Consider the following 23853-nt stretch of genomic DNA (forward strand, 5'->3'; position numbering starts at 1 on the left):
ACGACATTCACCAAAGGATCTCCTAAACATAATGTTGCCAGAAAAAAGCAAGTCACAGAGAATGTCTAAAAGTTAAAAACATATAAACAGGACTATATAAAAGTCTAAAAATAAAAGAAGACTCCATAAAGGCCAAAAAAATAAAAGAATATATTAAAGTTAAAAACATACAGCATGGGGCAGCCTGGGTGGCTCGGCAGTTTAGCACCACCTTCGGCCCAGGGCGTGATCCCGGAGACCTGGGATCGAGTCCTGCGTCGGGCTCCCTGCGTGGAGCCTGCTTCTCCCTCTGCCTGTGTCTCTGCCTCTCTCTCTCTGTGTATCTTTCATGAATAAATAAATAAAATCTTAAAAAAAACATACAGCACAATAAAAAAATTGTGAAGGGCTACATATAGGCAGAATAAAAGCATAAGTAAACTATTAGAAAAGGCAAAACCTAAATTCAGGACAATGATTACCATTGAGGGTGAAGGGAAGGTTATAATTTGGATGGGTAAACGGAAGGCATCAAATATAATGGATTTATGCTATTTTGTTTCTTAAACTAAGTAGTTTGTGCATAGGTATCTGTATTCTTATTTTTCTTTCTATGTCTTAAATATTGCCAAAATACTTTTTTAAAAAGATTTTATTTATTTATTTATTTATTTATTTATTTATTTATTTATTTATGAGAGAGAGAGAGAGAGAGAGAGAGAGAGAGAGAGAGAATGGGAAGAGGGGAGGAGCAGAAGGAGAGGGAGAAACAGACTCCATGCTGAGCAGCGAGTCTGATGCGATACTCGATCCCAGAACTGTGGGATCATGATCTGAGCCACCCAGGGACCCCAAAATACATTTTTTTTTTAAGATAGGAAGAGATTGTTTGGCAGCTACTGAGAGCTGTGAGAAGCAATCAAGTCATCTGAATGTCAAATGTTGGGGCTACAGATCAGAAAAGGCTGGAGATGGCCACAACCTTTGCTTCTTCTGGCTTTCTTTCACTCCCCTTGTATTCTGGAACCATGGTGGAAAAAGAGATGCCATAAGGATCTTTCTTCTTCCCCAGTCTGAGATTCTATGTCTCCTTTCACTTCCTCCCGTTTGGGGTAGGGTACTATTTGGGCAAGGCAAATATCTTTTCAGAGTGAGTACTTCTTTTTTTTTTTTTTGCCGGGTTGCTGTGGTTTCTAGTCTTTTTTGTGTTTGACAAGCTATTTTTGATTTAATGTTTTCTAGTGTGCTTTTTATTAACGTGTTCTTAGTGAGCAAATTCTCTCACAAATAAAGTGTGACTGACATGCAGCTAATATTCCCCCTCTATGCAACCGAAGGGTCTTCTAGACAAGCAATAAATAAGAATCAAGAGCCTGGTGTCTGGTGCCTCTGGAGTGGCTTATAGCACATCTCTGGGAATCTATTTGGTCTCAACCAAAAAGAACAGCTGAAAAGAGGAGGTTTTTTTTCACTCAAGTTGATAAACAATCTTGCTATTGCTTATGCTCTTCCATACACCAGTGTCAACAGAGGAGATCATTTTGGTTGTGGGTGTTGAAAGTTAATACTTTGCTGCAGTGAGTTTTGCCCAAGTATTGTAGTATAGTGGAGAGAATAAATCTGTGTGCAGATTACTACTTTTTTTGTCTTATTCCAATAATGCTGCCCTCTTACACCATCTTGCATATCAGACTCATTACTAAAGTTAATTATTAACATTATTACTATTAAGAAGGACCAGGGAAGGAATGAAAGCAGAACAGCTTACCATTCCTTGGTTTATGCAAACGTAGAAAGATCCAACCTAGAAAATTCTTTCAAAAACTGAAAACATGTTTTCTCTCCCCTGAAAATCTGTTATTTATTTTCTAATTATTACTTTGGTCCTAGTGACAGGGAAATACTTCCCCAGGATGGTAGTATCTTTCATTGTTGTAGAGATGTTTTGTTTGTTTGTTTTTTATCAGTTGTTGGTTATTCAAATTTGATTGCATGACTGAAATGGAATTTGAATGCTGAAGAATTGAAAGGTTTTAATAACATTGTTAAAATGCATAGCTTTCTAAAGTGGTAATAGGAGGCAGGTATTGCCTGGATGTGGTAGGATTTGGGTCAAGGGACAGGTGCAGTGTGAGTACCATACTTGTTGTCCCCAGGGACATTTCTTTATAAAAGCTGTGTTCAGGATGGGGCATGGGGGGAGGGGGCTTACCCCTGGAGTTCTGTTTATTGTGCATACCAAAACATCAGGCACATTTAAAGCCTTTGTGTGGTTATTAAAATCCTGTGATGCTCTAATGACAAATTTTATCACCTGGTTATCAATCTTCTAATTGCATCTAAGCATTTTATCAGACATATGACCGAATTTCTTCAGTAAGCAATTTGCAGCTTGCAATCTCTATCTTAAAAAAAAATGTATTTTGGGGCCCCTGGTGGCTCAGATCATGATCCCACAGTCCTGGGATCGAGTACCGCATCAGGCTCCCTGCTCAGCATGGAGCCTGTTTCTCCCTCTCCCTCTGCTCCTCCCCTCTTCCCATTCTCTCTCTCTCTCTCTCTCTCTCTCTCTCTCTATCTCTCTCTCTCATAAATAAATAAAATCTTTTTTAAAAAGTATTTTGGCAATATTTAAGACATAGAAAGAAAAATAAGAATACAGATACCTATGCATGAACTACTTAGTTTAAGAAACAAAATAGCATAAATCCATTATATTTGATGCCTTCTGTTTACCCATCCAAATTATAACCTTCCCTTCACCCTCAATGGTAATCATTGTCCTGAATTTAGGTTTTGCCTTTTCTAATAGTTTACTTATGCTTTTGTTCTGCCTATATGCAGCCCTTCACAGTTTTTGTATTGTGCTGTATGTTTTCTTTTTTTTTTTTTTAAGATTTTATTTATTTATTCATGAGAGATACACAGAGAGAGAGAGGCAGAGACATAGGCAGAGGGAGAAGCAGGCTCCATGCAGGGACATTCATGCCTGCCGCATGATAGATGCTATTTAACCATTGAAAGAATGAAAGAATTAGTGAACAAATAGATGACAGATTGAACATGGAACATGGGATGCCTGGGTGGCTCAGTGGTTGAGTGTCTGCCTTGGGCTCAGGGCGTGATCCTGGAGTCCCAGGATCGAGGCCCACATTGGGCTCCCTGCAGGGAGCCTGCTTCTCTGTCTGCCTGGTTTCTGCCTCTCTGTGTCTCTCATGAATAAACAAATAGAATCTTAAAGAAAAAAAAAAAAAGAACATGGAACATTGACTATTACATTTTCATTCTCCTAAAACTTTAGAATACCATTTTGCTAAAACTGGGGCTACTGAGGGAATACGGGGAGTAGTAGAAGTGCCTAGCAAATAAAAAAGTGGAAAACAGCTGGAAAGCACAGGCGAGTCAAAGGCCCCTAATCGCCTTCTGTTTTATAGACACAAGATTAGAGATTCCCTCTGAGTTTTGATTAAGGATGCACAGTTACACGATTAAATATCGGTGAGTCAAATTAGAAAAGGTTTAACTCCAATCTCAGAATTCATCAAAGTCCTCCCCCTTGCCACCCCTCCTCCCCCGCATTAAGCTGTCTTTACAGCATGGGATTAGGGTGAACCATCTCAGACTTATGTCCCCGGGCTCTGTGTTACCTTTCCTAGGCAGCTGTCCTCATTCAGATCACAAACAGTTCTCTCGTCAAGAATCAAAGCTCATTTCCTCTTGAAGTTTCTGTTTATACCCATGACTAAATCCATCCCAGGCCCTCTACCCAGAGTTATTTATTTTGGCGACCTGCAGGGTCCTATATCAGGTACAACATGCACTCGTCTTATGCATTGTCACGAAACATATTAAAACTTAGTACACTTGTCTATTTTAGAAAACACCTCCTTAATCATCCCGGTAATTATGCAAACGCTCCCACGAGGCTGGCTATAAACATGTCCTTCCCTTGGAGAGAAGCTTTCTGACTCTCTGTCCTCGGAAGCCACACCAAGAGGAGTGTGGGCAGATCGTGCAATTAATAACTCCACTGAGGAGAGGTTAATATGGTCGTGAGGCATCGGAGAAATAAACCTGTCACTACTTTTATTAAAAGCTTTAATTCCAGCACAGGTTTGCGTGGTAACGATAAAATGATTTTAAAGAAATAAATAAAAGGACCAGAAAGAAAAATGTTGAATTTTTCTGAATTCCAGACTGTAGTCTAGATTTTTGAAAATGTATTTTCTTGAGCAATGAAGAAGGAGATCTACTGCCCTTTAAATTGTTTGATTATTTGGGTTCTCTTTGGAATTCAGGGTCATTTTTAAAAAGTCTTTATCTTGTTCTTTTTCTTTTGCCTCACCTTTGTACCAAAGACTAAGGAAAATGTAAAGAAATAGATTTTAGGCTCCTCCGTAAGGTCCAAATATATAAAATAGAACTCACGATCGGGTCCTGATGGACAATTTTGCAAAATGGGAAATGGCAGAGATGAAGATAATGGGGCACCATTTACTGGTCACGTGGACTCTGCAAGGAAGTTGGAACGAGGAGAGCCATAGACTCCTGACACATGGCAGCCAACCCTGGCTGTGGATAGCTGAGTCAGGGGTGGATGCTTTGGGTTCCCTGATCTATGTCATTGAGAACAATCTTCATCTTAGCATGTTTTCAGGGCACGATGGGAGGATCCCCAGGAAACTGATGCGGTAGCCCTTCCAACCTTTACGATTGGAATGTAGTTTTCCTTGGGAAGGAGGAATCATCAGACATTTGGAGATAAGGATTGGTGGGAAGGGCTTTTAGGGTCAAATTGAAAACCCTGGGCTTAAAAAAAAAAAAAAAGAAAAAAAAAGAAAAAAAAAAAAAAAAAAACCCTGGGCTTTATCCTTTAGGCCAGAGAGTAGATGCAAAATTTTGGACAGAGGACTAATGGAATAGAAGTGGTGTCTAAAAGAACATGAATTTGGATACAAAATAATTTGAAGGATTTCTGGGTAAGTGGCCAGTTCAGAATATTTTTTCGATAATCTATACCTGAGAACACGCAATACCACTGGTTGATTGATGGAGCTGAACTCAACAGGGATAGAAATAAGGCACGATTTTATTTTTCTTCATCTACTGTGTTTAAATATTCTCTGACCAGTTCCCTTTGCTTGTCCCTGGATGAAATCTGGGGAAGTTCTCGTAGCTTTCTTGTCCTTTTTCCTGTTTTACTGTCAGGCATTAAACTTTCCCATCCAGTCTAAAGGAAAACTTCTGTCTCACATTCAGTTCTCCTCTTCTTCCCCCAGCTCAGGTCAGATCCATCATCTGGGAACGTGCGGTGGCCTTAGCTTCTGCTATTCCTTCCTAGTTTTTGTTCTTTCTTCCACTTCCCACTACTGGGTCCTCCTGGGTTGGTACATAGGGAAGGAGGATGCAAGTGAAAAGGGAAAGGGATCTTAAGTCGTTCCTGTTATTTGTAAGTTTCTCCTGGCCGTTAATGATTTGTGTGGTTGGCCTCCAAGTTCTGGCTTCCTTATGAGTGTGGTGTAGTTGGCTGTGTTTTCTCTGTGGACTCTGGAAGGTGTGGCAGGAGATTCACTCTACAGTTGGCCTCTCCCAAACCCTCACTCTATCACCTTCTGCCCTGCATTGTACAGCATAGCCTCTTCCCTCTCATTTTAACAAGGCTCAAGGCTGGCTCCCTTCCAGTGCTCACTGAACCCATGGGAAACACATAACTCCTTGCCATTCCAAACTCAGGCTTCCTTTGCTGTTCTTTGCCTTTTCCCCACCGCCATCCCCATCTTCTACAATCTCCAATGGGAAACAGGCACTAGACATTATGTTCATTTACATCCCTACACTCTAGTGTACTCACTTCAGGCTCTTCAGAGATTAATCCCACCATATTCTTCTCCAGGCATATTTGTAGCTTAGCAAGCCTGCAAATGGGGAGAGAGAAATTGTTATGGGCTGAAATGTGTACCTCAAGATGTGTTTGTACTTTAGGATAAGTCTTTATGTGGTAATTAGGACAATATGAGTTAAACGAGTGGTGACCTTATAAGAAGAGATTAGGAGAGATACACACAGAGGGAAGACCATGTGAACAGACATGGAGAGAAGGCGGCCATCTACAAGCCAAGGCCTCAGAAGAATCCAACCCGGCTGACACCTTGACAGTGGGAACTCCAGAACTGTGAGAAAACCCATTTCTGTTGTTTGGGCTAGCCTGTCTGTGGTACTTGTTATGGCAGCCCTAGCAAACTAATATAGGTCCCCATTTCCATTTTGAACAGGCACCTCACTTCTACAAATTGGGAAGTGTTTGTCAGTTTCCTGGTTTCTTTCTAGGACGCCTCCTCTTGTCTTAACCGTCAGAGCTTCAGTTGAAGATCTGAGACCACAGGAGACATTCTATTCCAAGCTTCTTTTAGAAGGGCTGGATGAAGACGGTAGAGCAGATGCTGTGATGTGCCATGCTACATGCCCACTTGAGTGCAGGAGAGCTGCCTCAGGCACTGCTGCCAAGGTTCTTTCCCAAGTGTCCATGCCAGGGGCTCTCAGAGTTGCTTTCTCCAGAGCTGTAGAAGACTGTAGAAGACCTTGATCAGGTGCAGTCCAGGACTTCAGGGGATTTAGCACCTTTGGAGGTGGTCTTCTAAGGTGGGCAATGTCTCAGCCTTTCATTGGTGACAACTCTAAGGAGCATTCCGCACAGTTGCCCAGAGCATCCTTAGTCAGACTGAGCCATGGAAGCCCGCAGTGTTATCCAATTCATGAAGGTACCATTTACTGACTTTCTCTCTTTCCTTTTTACTTTTCCCACTCTCTTACTTCTGTTTTTGGACATCAACTCCTGAATAAACGATGGGCTCCAATTCTTTGTCTCAAGGTTTTCTTCTTAGGGACTCCAAACTAAGACAAGTGAGGTGTTGGCTGGGATAACTTTTGGCTGTGAGGTTAAAGCAGTGTTGACTTCTGAGTTTTTCTTAGTTCTATATAGATTGTTGCTAACTGATTTTCCCCCTTTATTTCATAAAAAAAAAAAAACAAAAAACAAGAAACCATGCAGATGTGGCACAAAGCAAAGAAAAATACTGCCCCTATTCTCAGAGTTTCCAAACTGAGAAGCTTATGATCCAAAAAGGCTTATTGTCATAGATATTAACAGAGTATTTTTTCGAGGGTTTTCCAAACTCTTGAAATGTTCAGAAGAAGGAGGAATGGCGAGGGCACCATGCACCATGAGCATTTTGGGAAATGAGACTGCAGGTAGTTTGACATACCTATCTTCACTTCTGTTCTGACACTGCAAACTTGAAAGTCCTTTCAGTTCCACTCTTTATGCTATTTTCACCATATTCTAAATCTGACCAGCTATTCTGATGAGCTGTTCGCATCACAGCTAAGATCTCTGGAGCAATGTCCTTATGTCACTGCATTGGACAGAGTGTGATGATTTCTTGCCTTGCAAACCAGAATGTTCTAGCTCCATGAAAGCCATCGCAGGAAGCGGACAAAGCTGTTGCCTAATAGGTGGAGAGTGATGTATGGTTAAGAGTGAAGAGCTCAAATTCTTACCCTGTCCTTCACTAGCTTTGTGATTGTGGGCTGATTAGTCAATGGCTCTGACCTTTGATTTCTTCTATAAATGGAGTAAAATATTAATACCTGCTGATTGAAGCTGTTTGATAGATAAAGTGAGGCAACACCTTTGAAGTTCTTAATAGAGGGGTGCCTGGTGGCTCAGTCGCATGAGTGTATGCCTTTGGCTCAGGTCATGATCCCAGAGTCCTGGAATTAAGCCTCGTGTATGGCTCCATGCTCAGCAGGGAGTCTGCTTCTCCCTCTCCTCCCTCTGCCTCTCCCTTCACTTTTGTGGACTGTGTACACTCTCTTTCTCTCTCTCACTTTCTCTCAAATAAATAAATAAATAAATAAATAAATAAAATTTAAAAAAAGTTCTTAGCAAAATGTCTGGTTAGTAATAATGGGGATGTTGATGATGCATAGAAATTTAGCTTTTTCTGCGTGGTCCCAGGAGGTCCCCAGGATTGGTTTTGGGGTGAGTAGAGAATGAATGGGTGAGGATGGACTATTTCCTACCTGTGAACCCTAGCAGAGGCTGCACGGCCACTTACCTCTCTTAGGCAGGTATTAGAAGGGAGTCAGGGAAGGAGTAGAAAGAGAAGACTTTTATGATGACTGCCAGCTTCGGGATCCACCACTGACTTCACTGCAGAGATGTGAGGAGGAATCAAGTGAGGGTGCAAATGTGAGTCAGGAGTTTTGAAAAGTCCACACCATTCAGTGGAACTCTGAAGGTGAGAGTGTGGCATGTGGCGAATGGCACCAGGAAAATGGGTATCTCTGCTCTGGGGAGAGGTAGGGCAGACTGGGGGAGGAGGAGGTCAGCTCTACACAGAGGCTGTAACCAGAAATGGATAAGTTCTCTGGTCTGGCCCTGAGCTTGATCATTGTTCAGCTGTGAGCATCCTGGGAGCAAGACTTCAGTCTGTGCTCCTTGGTCCTTCATCTGTACATCACACTACCTGTATCCATGTGTATGTTTGCTTTATCCTTTCAACTAAGATACTCACATTTATGTCTGTTTCTATTTTCGACACAACAGCAGGCAGGCTTTTCTTCTGAATGTCAGTTGGTTTAAGGGATTTTTTTTTTTCTTTTTGGTACGTGTGTGTGTATTTTTCTCTTTCACATTCCTGGTACTCGAGTTAAAAAAAATGAGATGAAACTAAACATTTATTTGAATTTCAACTCCATGAGACTCCTTTTGATTGTGAGCTTATCTTGAAATTCCAATTTGGATGGCATTTGTTTCATGACTTGAAATAATTCAGGATTCTTTCAGTTGAAAATGTGAAATCAATGCCGTTTTGATGAATAGAGGTTCTACATCTGAATAATAAATAGGCTGTTCTTTGTTTTCATAAATAGCTGGGAAAAATCATAAACCCCAGTTATCTCCTGTCATTAAACTCATCCTGGGGATGTGTGGAGTATACTTTAGAAATACTTATGAAAATAAGTTCATAAATGTAGATTACCCAAAGAGAAATCATTAAGTGTTAGATAAAGAGAGTCTGAATAATTTATTCGTTCTATATGAGCACCAGAGAAGCTCACGAGGCAAGCATGAAATGGAGCACAGCATCATGGTAATCACCAACTATAAGACACTTCAATAAAGATCTTAACATTTATGTTTATCTCGGGTTAATTTACCAGATACCACATGACCAATCTTTTCCTAGTGGCTGTAACTAGTGATTTATATTAAGCATAATGAGTAGCACATGTTTTCTGATTATTACCTTGTTGAGGCAGGGAAGTACAGCACAATTAACTCAACGCCATCGCCTTAATAGTTTTCAAATTAGAGTAACTGGTTTAAATGTTAGAGACATGATATTTGGTTATCTTATTAATTTTGGGTCTATACTAGCTTAGAAATATATAAATATAAAAGCTTTTATATTTTATAAATATTAAAGCCCCTTATGGTATTCTGCTCGATTTTTTTAAATATATATTTTTTATTTTTTATTTATTTATGATAGTCACAGAGAGAGAGAGAGAGAGGCAGAGACATAGGCAGAAACAATCACTACTACAACAGAGGTGTTTTTCTTTTCAGCCATTTTTTGAGGGTAGGATGTAAGTATGCATGGTTTTTCTGCATATATATTAGTTATCCTGCTTATAATGAGCATTATCTTATGCTATTAAATATTCCTTAAAATATTTTTTATGTTGAAATAAGTATTCATAGAAGTACAGAGATGTCCCAATGGTCCTTCCCCCAACTTCTACCAATGGTTACATCTTGTATAACTACAGTACAATGTCAGAGCCAGGGAACGGACATTGGTACAATGCGTATATGTCATTGTATCACAACTATCAATACTATCAATATGTGTATCCATCATCAAAACTATTGCATCACCATAAAGATCTCACTCATGCTGTTCCTCTTCTGTCGCACCAGTTAGTTTCCCACCATCTCTCAACTGTGCTAACCACTAATTTGTTCTCTATCTCTATAATATTATCATTTTATAATCACCCAGCATGTGACCTTTGAAATTGGCTTTTTTCTCCACTCAGCAGAATGCCTTTGAAATCCATCCAAGTTGTATATATATCAATAGCTTAATTCTCTTTAATGCTGAGCAGCATTGGGGGTGGGGTAGGGGGTACCACAGTTTGTTAATCCATTCAACGCTTTGAAGAGTATCTGAGTAGTTTCCAGTTGTTTGTTACTATAAATATAGCTGCTATGAACAATCATATAAAGGTTTTTCTGTGATCCCATTTTTATTTCTCCAGGGTAAATTCTCAGGATTGTGCTGGGGTTATCTTCCCCCAGCATTTATTTGAGACTTTCATAGGTGATTTTTTTCCATACCACTATAGCCAATAATTGTTATTGACTGTTAAAGGATCTTTCCTTAATAATTCTTTGTTCACTGTACTCAATTATTGAGCTATTAACTCGCCAGGGAAAATAGCCTACAGGTTCTCTCTCTCTCTTTTTTTTTAATCTAAAACAAGTCATTCATATTTTACCTTTGTCTTACCCACTGTCTCACAGGCTTGCAGAAAGAGGGAAGGAGGGATCAGAGTGTGCCCTGATTTAAAACAAATATCCTAATGCTGCTGCTCAACCTGTGAGCTAATTGTGTTGAGTTTGGCCTGGTGTATAGCACTTGGACTCATTTTAAATCCCAGTTATCATATCAACATAAATGTTCCTCACTACATTGCACGATGAATCCTCGTCATCATCCATCAGAGCATGGCTGAGGGGTCGCCTTTGCCCTTCCAGAGGCCACAGCTCATTGTCATTATTACCTTCATTGCCACCTGGGGAGGGCTTCAGAGAGGAGGAACAGGGCTGAGGGCTGGGATGCACAAGGAGGTCGGTTTATGCAGCTGATTAATGCAGTTCCATAAAAAGAGTTTCTTCAAGGGAACTAAGTGCTACTCCATTTGTGGGAAGACAAGATTGAAGAAGCGCTCTCCTTAATGCATCAGGCAAGAGCAGGTTGATAGATATCTTTGCCAAACTCCCTTCCTAGGAAGAAGCAAGTCCTGCAAACCTGAAAGCTAATGGCACGACAATTTAAAAATGGTCATTAGACAGGAAGAAAATGTGATGCTCATTGCAAACTGTAAAGGCTGCAAAGAGGGCCACATAATTAGAGCATAAGTCTGCTGGCTGCGACAGCATGCAGTCCTGGGAAGATAGATTCACCAGCCTGATCCTGAACTCCTCAGCTGGGCTAAGCATGTTCACCTCTTGTTGCTGTCACTGCAGATAATCCTCTTGGGTATGAAGTCTTAATGTAGGAGTTCACCAAGGCTGGATCTGAGACTTAATAACACCATAAATCCCCAGGAGACATTCTTTCTAATTGACTACTTAGTAACAGCATTTATTGATGATGAGCTGAATTTTTAGAAATCAATTGCTAATTAGTGACACAGACAAGCAAATGATATAAACAATGCCCAGTTTGCAGGCAAAGCTATGAAAAAAGGGTAAAAACTATAGGATAAAGACACCAAGTACAAGGCAAATAAGACCTGAAATAAAAGCAAGAGAACGATAGAAAAACTCCCTAGGACTTAAAGGAGGAGGTCGAGGATCTAGTTTTAATACCAGCATGAATTGTATGGGCCTGAAGAGCTCTCCTTTCCTTTCTCACATTCAGTGTTATGTGGACAAATACAAATGACCTAGAGGGTATGATGTGGGTTCATTCTTTTTTTTTTTCTTCAATAGACTTTATTTTTTAAAGAAGATTTAGGTCCACTGCAAAGTTGAACAGAAGGACAGAGATGTCCCCTATATTCCCGCCCCTACATATGAACAACCTCCTCCCACTGTCAAAATTCCAAACCAGAGTGATACATTTTTCACAACTGATGAACCCACATTGATACATCTATACAGTCCAAAATCCATAGTTTACATTAGGGCTCACTCTTGGTTTTGTACTTTCTATGGGTTTTGACAAAAGTACAATGACATGTATCTACCTTTATAATATACAGAGTAGTTTCACTATCCTAAAAAATCCTCTGTGCTTCACTTCTTCATCCCTCCTTTTCCCTTAGCTTCTGGTAACCAACAATCCTTTTACTGTCTTCATACTTTTGCCTTTTCCAGAAAGTCATATAGTTAAAGCAAATCATACATAACCTTTTCAGATTGGCCTCTTTCACTTAGCCATATGCATTTAATTTTTCTCATATCTTCTCATGGTTTGACAGATCATTTGCTCTTAGTGTTTAATAATATTTCATTATCTGGATATGCCACAGTTTATTTATCCATTCACCTACTGAAGTACATCTTGGTTGCTTCCAGGTTTTGGTAATTGTGACTAAAGCTCCTATAAACATCCTTGAGCAGGTTTTTATGTGGACATGAGTTTCAACTCTTTTGGGTAAATTCCAAGGAGTGTGATCATGGTGCCAGTGGATTCAGTGCTAGTGAAAGCCTATTTCCTAGAGGCCGTCGTTTAGCTGTAACTTCACATGGTAGAAATGAACAAGGGAGCTTTCTCAGGACCTCTTATAAGGCATTCTAATATCATTCATAAGGGCTCTGCTCTCATGACCTAAGAACCTCCCTAAATCTCATGTCCAAACACATTCACACAGAGGATTGGGTTGCAACATATGAATTTTGGGGACTGCAAACATTTAGACCATAGCAGATACTAATTTGGGGGACAATCTCAATCATTAATACTTCAAATATTTCTTCTGTTCCTCGCTTTCTTCTCCTCCTGGTTTTCCCATTAAGTATATGCTATAATTTTTTTTTGTCATTGTCCTATGGCTCTTGTATATTCTATTTCATTTTTTTTTCTATCTTTTTTTGATTCATCTTTTTGTTTTGGAAGTTTCTACTGACATGTCTTCAAGCTCAGAGATTCTTTCCTCCACTACATCCAGTCTACTAATAAGTCCACCAAAGGCATTCTTCATTTCTCTGATAGTGTTGTTGATCTTCAATATTTATTTTTTGATTTTTTTCTTGGAGTTTTCATCTTTCTGCTTACTTTCCCATTTATTCTTGTATGTTGTCTATTTTATTCATTAGAATCATTAGCATATTAATTACAATTGTTTTGTATTTCTTGTGTCATAATTCTAATATCTCTACCAAATCAGTCTGTTCCTGATGCTTGCTCTTTCTCGTCAAGCTGTGTGTTTGGCCTGTGCTTCCAGTCTCCTCCTGTGGTGGGACAGAATGGCTGCAGTTGGGTATTTCCCTCCCCAACACAGAAGGCTAGAGCACACACAATTTGGTATTTCTCTTTCCCTAGATTGATTAGGCTCTCAAAAAAATCTCAGTAGTTCAGGCTCTGGTAAATTTTTTTTTGAGGGGGTGAGGGGAACAAATCCTGTTAGGAAGAACAGAATGCTCTGATGTATTTCAAAACAGTTACTTTCCCCCTTTCCCAGTGGAAGCAGATTTTTTTCCTATATATTCTTCTATAGTGAGAATATTCACTATTTTTCTCCTATATTCTCTGTGAGAATCTCCTAGTAAAACTGATAAAAGTGTCTGTCTTTCCTGGGCCCCCATGACTGGGTCATCTTGGAGTTTTTAACTCTCTGACTTGTCCAGATTAAGCCTCCTACAATTTGCCATTACAGATTCTCTTCTCCTACCCTGACACTGGTTTCTGCAAAGGCATCTATTGTGGGTTTCTGCTCCATCAAGTTGTGATTTTCTGTATTCGTCTATTGTTCTCTCCAATTTAGGGAGCAACAGTTTTCCCTGTGACCTTACTTCTCCCATGGATCCAAGAAGAGTTGTTGATTTTTCAGTTGGTTTAGCTTTTAATTTGTTGGGACAGAGTGATGACATCCAAGCTCCTTACATTCTAGACTGGAAGTAGGCTCATTCTTTAAGAAAAAAAATTAATAGTCTTTGTTTTTAGAGCAGTCATAGGATCTTTTTTTAAATGAGAAGTTAGTACAGAATTTCTATATACTTCCTCTCTCCCCATCTCAGTTTCCCTTATTAATATTTTGTAATGATGTGGTACATTTGTCACAATCATTGAACCAATATCAGTATATTGTTATTAACTAAATAGTACTAACAAACTAAATAATACTAATTAACTAAAGTTTACATTAGAGTTCACTAAATGTTGTACATTCTATGGGTTTTTATCAGATGTATAATGCCATGTATCTACCATATAGTATCATACAGAATTAGTTTCATTATTTTGAAAATCCCATGTTCCATCTGTTTCCCCTTTCCTCTATCCTCCCAGCCCCTGGCATCCACTGAACTTTTTACTGTCTTCATAGGTTTGCCTTTTCCAGATTTTCTTTCTTTCTTTCTTTCTTTCTTTCTTTCTTTCTTTCTTTCTTTCTTTCTTTCTTTCTTTCTTTCTTTCTTTCTCTTTCGTTATTTATTTATTTATTTATTTATTTGAGACAGAGAGAGAGAGAGAGAAAGAGAGAGAGAGAGGTAGAGGGAGAAGCAGGCTCCGTACAGGGAACCTGATGTGGGACTCAATCCCAGGACTCCAGGATCACACCCTGGGCAGAAGGCAGGTGCTAAACCTCTGAGCCACCCAGGGATCTCCTCCAGATTTCCATGTAGTTGAAATCCTACAGTATGCAGCCGTTTTAGAATGGCTTCTTTTATTTAGCAAAATGCATATAAATTTCCCTGATGCCTCTTTGTAGCTTGACAGCTCAATTTTTGTGATGAATTAATTTGATCACTAGTTATTAGATGCATGCCCGTGTCTCGCACCTGCTGGGATCAGAGACATAAAGGCCAATAAGAAACTGCTTTGCTCATATGAAGTTCACATGGGAACTAGTGGAGAGACAGTGATTGAACAGGGACTTGGCCACATGAGTAGGAGGGAAGGAGAGAAGAGTCAATGAGGAGAGCCAGCAGTGTGAAATGATGTCTCAGAGAAGCAGAATATGAGGCTCTAGCAGTGTGGTGGAGGAGACAAGTTTTGAACATTAGCTGAACCAGTATTCTAATTTGCAAGCCAGGAAGGGGAAAGAAAGTGTTGAAAAATCCCATTAGAGGACAAATTAATACACTAGAGGAAAGTGAGAAAGTAAGGAAAAATGTATTTGTAGTTGTAGTGGTTCTGAACGAATACCCAATATGAGCATTTTATATTTTTCTTCTCATAACACAGAATAATATTTTCCTGGTGGGTGGCACAAAATGAATTCCTTTCCCCTGAATAACGTGAGTTTAGATATGGGTCTTTCTCTACCGAGAATCATAGCATTTTGTAACTGGAAGGAACTTTAGTGGAAATTTATCTTAAGTCATTCATTTTCCAGATGAGAGTAATGACTAAAAATTAAGCGATTTTCTCAGTTACATAGGGAAGAGAAGTGTAGGGCTAGATGGTAAGTCCCCTGATTCTGATTCTAATGGTCCCATCCTTGCATTCTTCCTAAAGGTACAGAAAAAATGGGCAACAGAATTGCCTGACAGCAAATTCTAGAACATCAATACAAAGAAGAGAGAAACATAGGTGAGACTGTTTTTTACCTCAGTGAGAGGTGAGTCCAGACAGTGTGAATTTCCCAGATGTGGCTGAAATAAGGAACTATGCCTAATGCAGAAGATAAGGGCAGTTGAGGTGGGCAAGAAGAAAAGGATGGAAAAAGACAAGAGAGGACCTGGGGTATGGACTGGAAAGATCCAAAGAACACTTAACGGTATTTTGATATTTGATCCACCACTTTAAAGAGAGTGTTGTCAAGTCTATGGGGTCAAAATGAGTGCTGGACACCTTGAAATTCCAGACAACCCAAGGGTGGCTAGAGATAATATTCTTTCAAAGAGGGAAATCAAATTTTTGTTGTCATCTGACAACAAAACAAATCTCAAGTATGAGGTCATGATTCTGAGGTCAACGCGCTCTCACAAATTGTCCGAATTTGGCCTTTTCCCTCCAGTTTTCCATATTGCTCAGAGTATTTGGACATCAGAGCAACTGCTGTAACTGGGAGAGTTGCTGAAAAGCTTATCTGCCTTTACTGGCCCTTTTTGTCCCCTGTGGGAGGGCTCTCCCAGGCAGCAGTGCGGGACCCCAGATAAGGGTCCAGAGGGGGTTCAGGTCTGTCCCTTTGTCTTCTTACTTCTCATCTCTCTCTTCTTTCATGCCTCCATTCCTCTTTCCTTCTCTCTCCTGTCCCCTCTTTCTTGTCCCCTCTCTTTCTCTGTCTTTTCACTGTGGAGTATGATTGTCTACATCCCTCCCAGGTTGTCTTCTGTGACTAAAACTCCTTTTGTTGATGATGTTTGTATCTTTTCTCCTTTCCTTCCAGACAGAGAGGTTTTCCTCTACTCTGAGGACAAGGAATGGAGGTCGGGGGCATGGGTGACAGTAACAGAGAAAAGGAACTTTTCTAAAATTAAAAGCTAAACTGTGACCCTCTGGGTGAGTTGCTATGATGCATATATGGCACATGGTCCTTGGAATCCTCCTGCCTAGCAGCCTGAATGAAGAGGATGTGACAGGATGGGTGTAGAGACAATATGAGAATACTTTCTGATATAGCCCACCATATATACATTGTTCTTAATTTTGAGATAAAAAGGGTAAATGTATTCAGAGCTAAATTTTACACTATTTTTCAAATACTTTATCCATTTCAATTCTGTCCAGAGAGAATTGGAAGCTTGTATAACTTTTGTTTATTGAATCTACTGATGTGGGGGTTACCTGGGTGGCTCAGTGGTTGAGCATCTCCCTTTGGCTCAGGGCATGATCCTGGGGTCCTGGGATTGAGTCCCACATCGTGCTCCCCATGGGGAGCCTGCTTCTCCTTCTGCCTTTGTCTCTGCCTTTCTCTCTGTGTCTCTGATGAATAAATAATAAATAAAATATTTAAAAAAATAAAAAAAAAATAAAAAGTAAAAAAAAAGAATCTACTGATGTGTTCAAGGCTTTCAGTGTGAACATGCTGTTAGAAACTCTGAAGCAGAGCCTGGGATAGAATACTACAGCAAGAGATTGGAGGTAGAGGCAGAGTGGGAGGGAGAGGAGCTGATGTGAGCTCAGGGTCAGTGCTGTGAGAGTCTGAGAAGTGGCAGCTAATTCCAACTTAACAGGTCCTGGAGGGCTTCCTGGAAATGACATTTGAAATAGGCTACGGAGGATGAGTAAGAGGAGCATAGCCCGGTGTCATGTCAAGGGAGGAAAGTATACCTATGGTCCACACGGTGTATCCTTAGGCAACCTAAGGATGGCTTCTAGTAGGTCTGCTCTTGGTGGCTGGTCAGCTCAGAAGCCTTTGCCTTTCTCATCAGTGAAGGTTTTTTGACCCATGAATGAAGTTTCCATGGTGGTGTTGCTGCTCTGTGACCCAATCTGTCTACTGGGTGAACCCCTGACTCAGCATGTGCCTCTCCATTCCTGAATACCTGGAATTCCATAGCTTGAACTAAGACATAATAACTGCAGGAAGACAAGAAGTGAGTTGCTAGTGGCTGTGCTCTAGAAGGAGGTATTAGACACTGGGGTGAAAGCTGTTGGAGCCCCAGTCCCCTGCATCCGAGGCTGACTGTTAAACTCTTAGTTACTGGTCATTGCCACTACTCTCCTGATAAATTCTTTTTTTGTTGGTTGTTTTACAAGTGATTTCCAGTTGATTTCTTTTATATATTAGCAAATTGGCTCCCCACAAATCTGCCTTTCAGAAATATCCCATGTGCTACCAGTCCAGTGCTCCTTTATTTTTGATGAAGGTTCTCCCACTTTAGATAACATCAGAAGCCCCCTGGTGGGTTTATTAAAACACAGATTGCCTGGATCCTCCTCCCCATGCGGAGGCTCTGATTCAGCAGGTCTAGGGTGGGACATGAAAATTTGTATTTCTATTTCTAACAAGTTCCCAAATGCTGCTTATTGTTGCTGATCAGAGAACCACACTTTTGGGAAAACTGATCTGTGATGTAGTAACTTTGGAAGAGTTCTGTAAAAATAGAAATAAATCATGAGATGCATTGCACTTAAGTGCTTATGCTTATATGGCATAAACAACCAAGATCCAAATATCTGACACCTTAGCATAAATGGGATAATAATCATTTCTAATTGGAAGAGAGCTGGTTTGGGTATAGGTGTCATCATATGCCCCGGTTATCCCAGATATACCAATTTCAAGTAGTGTTTATTCCTGTTTGTTGTTATATGCATAACTAAACAGAATTTAAAAATAACTATTAAGCTATTTCCTTTAAACGCTTGCCCAAGACAATCAAAAGTCTGTTGTTAGGCCATGGGTCCCATTTTTGTTATTGTTTAAGGAACACCATCACTATGGCATACAAATAAAATTTGAGTAAAGGTGGAGGGAAAGAAAGGTCCAGAGTAGGGAGCCACCAGAAAGACATTCCCAGGTGGGTACAGGAATGGCATAACGTGAGGGTTTATCTGTCAGCGTTCAAACAGAATTGGTACTAGTAGAGAGGGAGGGTCATGGACAGGATGGATCCCCATAATACAGGCCAAAACTGTGGTCCACAGGTGAAATTTCCTTTTTCTATCAGAGGACCCTGCTATTTAAGGCTCTTTGACTGATTAAGCCAGACCCACCAGATTATTCAGGATAATCTCCCTTAATTAAAGTCAACTGAGTAGGGACTTACATTAAATCGACAAAATCTTTACACAGCAGCACCTAGATTAGTGTAGGATTGAATAACTGGGAACTTTAGCTTAGCTCAGTTGACATATTGAAAAAGCCATTTCAGAGGATATGGGCTGACTTGAGAGGAAGAATGCCAGTAAGGGTTAAATGGTGATTCTGAGGGCCAAGAATACAAGTCGTCCCCTCTTCTCAATTTGGGGGATGCTCTGTATTCAGGAATTGACTCTTAATAGACTTGGAGAGGGGGGAAAACCCGCTTAAGAATGGTTTCTGCAAATGTGAAAGCTGAATGTGAAGGAAAAAAAAGTTGTTTTCAAGAAATAGGAGATGGTTTACCTTTAAAAGGAAAATCAGCTGCCTCTAGCAAAGTGGAAATGCAGTATTGTCCTGGATGGCAATTTTCACTGGAAGGCGGAATTTATCACCAACCTGGCAGGGGAGATACTGAAAACAAAAGCTTTTATCTTTCGGTGAGTCAGTAATGCAGCCTTAGATGGCAGGTGGGGAGTGGGAACCTGGAAAGGAAAAGTTGCCTGCCCTTGGGTCCCTGAGCGTTTGATGAGAAGTTGGACAGGTGGACCACAGTTTATTCAGTCCATCAAACAAATGACTATGGGCCTCTCCCCTTCATCTGAGGGAGGTTCTCTGGGCTATTAATTAAAGATCTACCTAATTTAAAAATCCATGATTGTCGGGTAATCAATCACTTAGCAATGTCAGGTACACTCTTAGAACTCAGAGCCCAATTTAGTTTGCATCTCAGGGAGTCAGAGATGAGCGTGGTGCTCCTGGTGGCCATGGTGGATAGTGGTTTGTTCAGTAAGAGCCCACTGATGGCTGAGGGGTTAGCATGCTATTACCAGAGGACAGCAGAAAACAAACAACTTTCATAAAGTGCACCTTTCAGAGGAGAACCACCCGAGAAGGATGGAGTTCACATGGCAACCCCGAATTGGAGCACACAGGGAGGGAAATGCTCAGCAGGGTTAGAGGGATGGAACAATAGCACTCCTCGGTCTCTTCTTATCTTCTTGGTCCCTTACATTTTAGCCTGCTGGTGCCATTTTGGTGCCCGTTGGTTACCAAAGGTCTTTGGTAAGAAGGTCTTTGTCAAGTCTTTCCTCCCAGGATTTTGACCTGCCATCGATCCTTTCCCTTCCAGCCCCCACCTCTTAAGACACATCTCTCCTACGAGTCATACTCCCAGAACTCTATTTTCAATTCTCTGACTTCTGGGAGATGCTCCAATGACAATATTGCTGCTGACTGTGGAATTCACTCACAGAATATAATACCAAGTTCTTCCTGGTTTGAAATAGAAATGTGACTGTTTTTTTTTTTTTTTTCTCCTCTTCTTTCCTGCAGTGGAAGGATGGAATACAAATATTTTCCTCCAATTCCTGGAGAAAAACATGTTTCTCCCCCCCTGCTTGTGAAAAGGACAAGACGGAGGAAAGCATGTGAGCAGAGTGCATGTGTACTTGGGAATGTGTACTTCTCATCCCTACCCAAGTTCAGAACCAGCTAAAATGGAAGAGAATGGAGTAGTGAAGCCAGATGGCTTTATTATTAGTCCAGCTGCCCTTGGAAGATGTGATGCATCTGTAGGCAAGTGGAATCCTGACCCTGAACTCAAGGAACAGGCTTACCGTAGGAAGTCCCAGGCTATGTTGGACCAGGGTGGGCTCCCTAGAAGAAGACTGCCTCTCTGACAACTCCAGCATGGAAGGGCAGAGGGGGTGTCCTCCCACTGGGCAGCTCTCTCCAAGGGGAGGACTGGGAAGCACATGTCAGTTCCTTAGTTTATATCCTTTCTCATCCGCTAGAGACATGATAGGGGGGAAGATGGCTGGGAGTATTAACAACTAGATGTCCTTCTTGTGATGGAAGAATTGTTTTCCCCATGAGTAAAAGGAACTTCGGGAGGTGCCCCCCAGACAGGTAAAAGGAGAGATGTATAGTTGGTGGGGTACAGGAGCTCAGTGCCCAGCTTCTGGTAGCACTCTCGGAAGATGATAAGAGCTGAGAGAGAAATGACTTTGTGTTTGTTTAGGGAGGCAGGACCCCAGGCACAGGACTTAGAGTCTTGCCAAGGATTGACACACACACCAAAGCATGGCCCGGAGGTGGTAAAATGACTACGGTTCAATTTGCCATCGGGCTATCAGAACTGAGGCTCAGACTGAGATGGTTTATAGAAAACTGAGGAATGGGATACCACATTTCCTGAACTGTAAGATGCCACTGACTGTATGATGTTGAATCATTTTGTGTTCTTTTTTTTTTTTAAAGATTTTATTTATTTATGCATGAGACACCGAGAGAGAGAGAGAGAGAGAGAGAGAGAGAGAGAGAGGCAGAGACACAGGCAGAGGGAGAAGCAGGCTCCATACCGGGAGCCCGACGTGGGACTCAATCCCAAGACTCCAGGATCACGCCCTGGACCAAAGGCTCAACCACTGAGCCACCCAGGGATCCCCCCCCCCCCGCCCCTCCACATTTTGTGTTCTACCAAGAAAGAGATTGGCTATTAAATTGTGACATAGTGCTATCATCTCTCCTAGGATTTTTATATCACAATTATGAAAATGTTTTTTTTCTAGATTTCTCTAGGCATAGAATTCTATCATCTATCATCATCTATCAAAAAGAATAAGCAAAAATAAATTTAACACATTCCTAATACTTTTTTTCCCTTTCAGAGTCTTGTTCTTCTGAATCTCTTTTTGATTCAGTTGTCAGTGTTCGCATTTTGTTTCCAGTGTTTTCCTGTGTGCTGCAAGAGCACTGATCACTCAGCATTTATTAAAATCATGTTGCAACATTGTCTCTTGAGCTTTTCTTCCAAGCCACTTGCCACTTCTCTAGGTCTGGAAGTGGCAACTCCCCTGTAATTGTCATATGATGACAGCGATGGTAAGAACCTTTGATTGTAAGTAGGGTCCCAGTTTCAGAGATTCTGAGATGTAAATTTCAAAATGTGTACCCTAGAATGGATGAAATATATATATATACTTATAAATATATAAATATTTATATATTTATGTAAATATAAAATATGTATTTATATATAGTACATTCGAGTTTCATTCCCATTGCATTGTGGGCTTCTAGGCTGGAGGGCGTACGATTGGTGATTTTAGCAGCTGGGGGCCCTTTCTGTTGTATCTTTAATCACATAAACACACAACCATCTGCTATCTGTGCCTCAATAGTCTCATTGTGTTGGTCCTTACGAGGCATTAAACTAATTCAGGAATAGAAAAATAGGATACATTTCCTGCAAACTGCAGTGCCTCTCAGTTTTACTGCCTTTTGAATTAACCAAATGCTAAAAGTTAAATTGATGCACAGGTCATTGGGATTCCACTGAACTGTATGGTCTTAGCTGAGTTTTGGATTACCTTCTTATAATGTGGACAGGTTAAATTAGAGCATCTTTCAACACAGCCATTCTATGATGATCATCTAGCACATCATGGTTCAGGATCCAACAGCTATGGGAAATAAGATCTAAGTTACATGGTTTGTGTTTGCTGGGGAAAATGCAAAACCAAAATGGTTCTGCCAGAATGATTGGCAGTGAATTGATTATTGATAGGTCAGTTATGCCAAGATTTATTTATTCACAAGCAAAGGGCTGTTTGGTCATTCTGGACAATTATGGTCACTGTCTTCAAAAGATGTCATCAGAGATCAAACTGCAGCTTTTTTCTAAGAGGTTTAAACCATTGTAGTGGGGCTTTATCATTCCATGTCAAATCATAAGTAACAACATAAAGTTCGGAGGTTCAGGGGATCCCTGGATGGTTCAGCGGTTTAGGCCTGCCTTTGGCCCAGGATGTGATCCTGGAGTCTCGGGATCGAGTCCCACGTCGGGCTCCCTGCATGGAACCTGCTTCTCCCTCTGCCTATGTCTCTGTGTCTCTCGTGAATAAATAAATAAAATCTTAAAAAAAAAATTCGGAGGCTCAGAAATCGCTATAAGAACAGAGAAAGGAATCTGCAGTGAATCTAGAAGTTAACGAAATGTCTGATGCAGGAATGTGTGTTTGCTAAGAAACACCGTTCTTGTGAATGATGTTGATCTGATCCTCAGAGAAATAATGAGTCTGCAGCTTTCCTGCTCTAATCGGATGGAGGACTAGTGGGCCCATTCCTCAGATGTCTGCAACTCTCTTTTCCAGCTGTGGTGGTTTCTGAGAGGTCTAGCCTCCTCTCCAGGATCTTCTTCCCTGCATATGTTTCCTACTTTGCTGTATTTGAGGCAAGCCTGAGACTCTATTTACTGTTATTTGTTTATACTGCTAAGGCCTGTGGGAAAACATATAAGGATTGCCAAAAGTAAAAAATCTCAGAGAAAAAAAAATCTCAAAATATATAAAGGCAATTGTCTCTAGAATTTGCTGAAATGTAAACACGACTACATAAGCCTTTTGGAGGACTCCTTTCCAGACTCCTCCCATGATTGTTAGCCTTCTTCTTGCTAGCCTTCCCTACCAGTCCTGTTGGCATTGGGTTCCAGCCCAGAATGCTCAGGGGTCAGCCTAATTGCCAGGAGGTCTGACAAGGTTGCTGCTGGATGGTGTTGCTCCTGCCTTCCTGCATTTCTTTATGATCATCCTTCATTAACCTTTAGGCTTTCTTCCTCCCGCCCCCAAACTGAACTTTAATCCAAATGGCATACCCAAAGGTGAGATGGTCTTTATAATGCTATGTTTAGGTTTATTTTCAGGTTATTATTTCCTCTCATAGCCTTGATTCTTGGGGATGCCAAGTTCTTTCTTGCTGGTCCCTGGTTCAGGTCAAAACTTCCCTACAGTCCCTCTGAATGTGAAATTAGAGGTCCTTTCCAGTGAATATTATGAACATTTAACCACCAGTTCTGAGAAGCAGAAGAAAAACCTGATTTGTAGAGTTTGCCAATTTCCATGGTATAAATATTCCCAGTATGGTTGACTTCAAACACCAGGTGTGATGTCACTGAACTTTGGGTTGGGAAGAGAAGCACCTAACTGGTTCTCATTAGCTGGCTTCTGCACTCCCCGGGCTGGTTCTCCTTCTAACTAATTTCCTAAATATGGTGGTCATCATGACACATGGAGAAAGCAATTTTATTCTTACTCATCAGTGATTCTTTAAAAACTTTTTGTCATTTTTTTTCCCCCTTCATCCCTGGAAGAAATCCTAGGC

Source organism: Canis lupus, chromosome 31 (assembly GCF_003254725.2).
Source record: "Canis lupus dingo isolate Sandy chromosome 31, ASM325472v2, whole genome shotgun sequence".
NCBI lineage: Eukaryota > Metazoa > Chordata > Mammalia > Carnivora > Canidae > Canis > Canis lupus.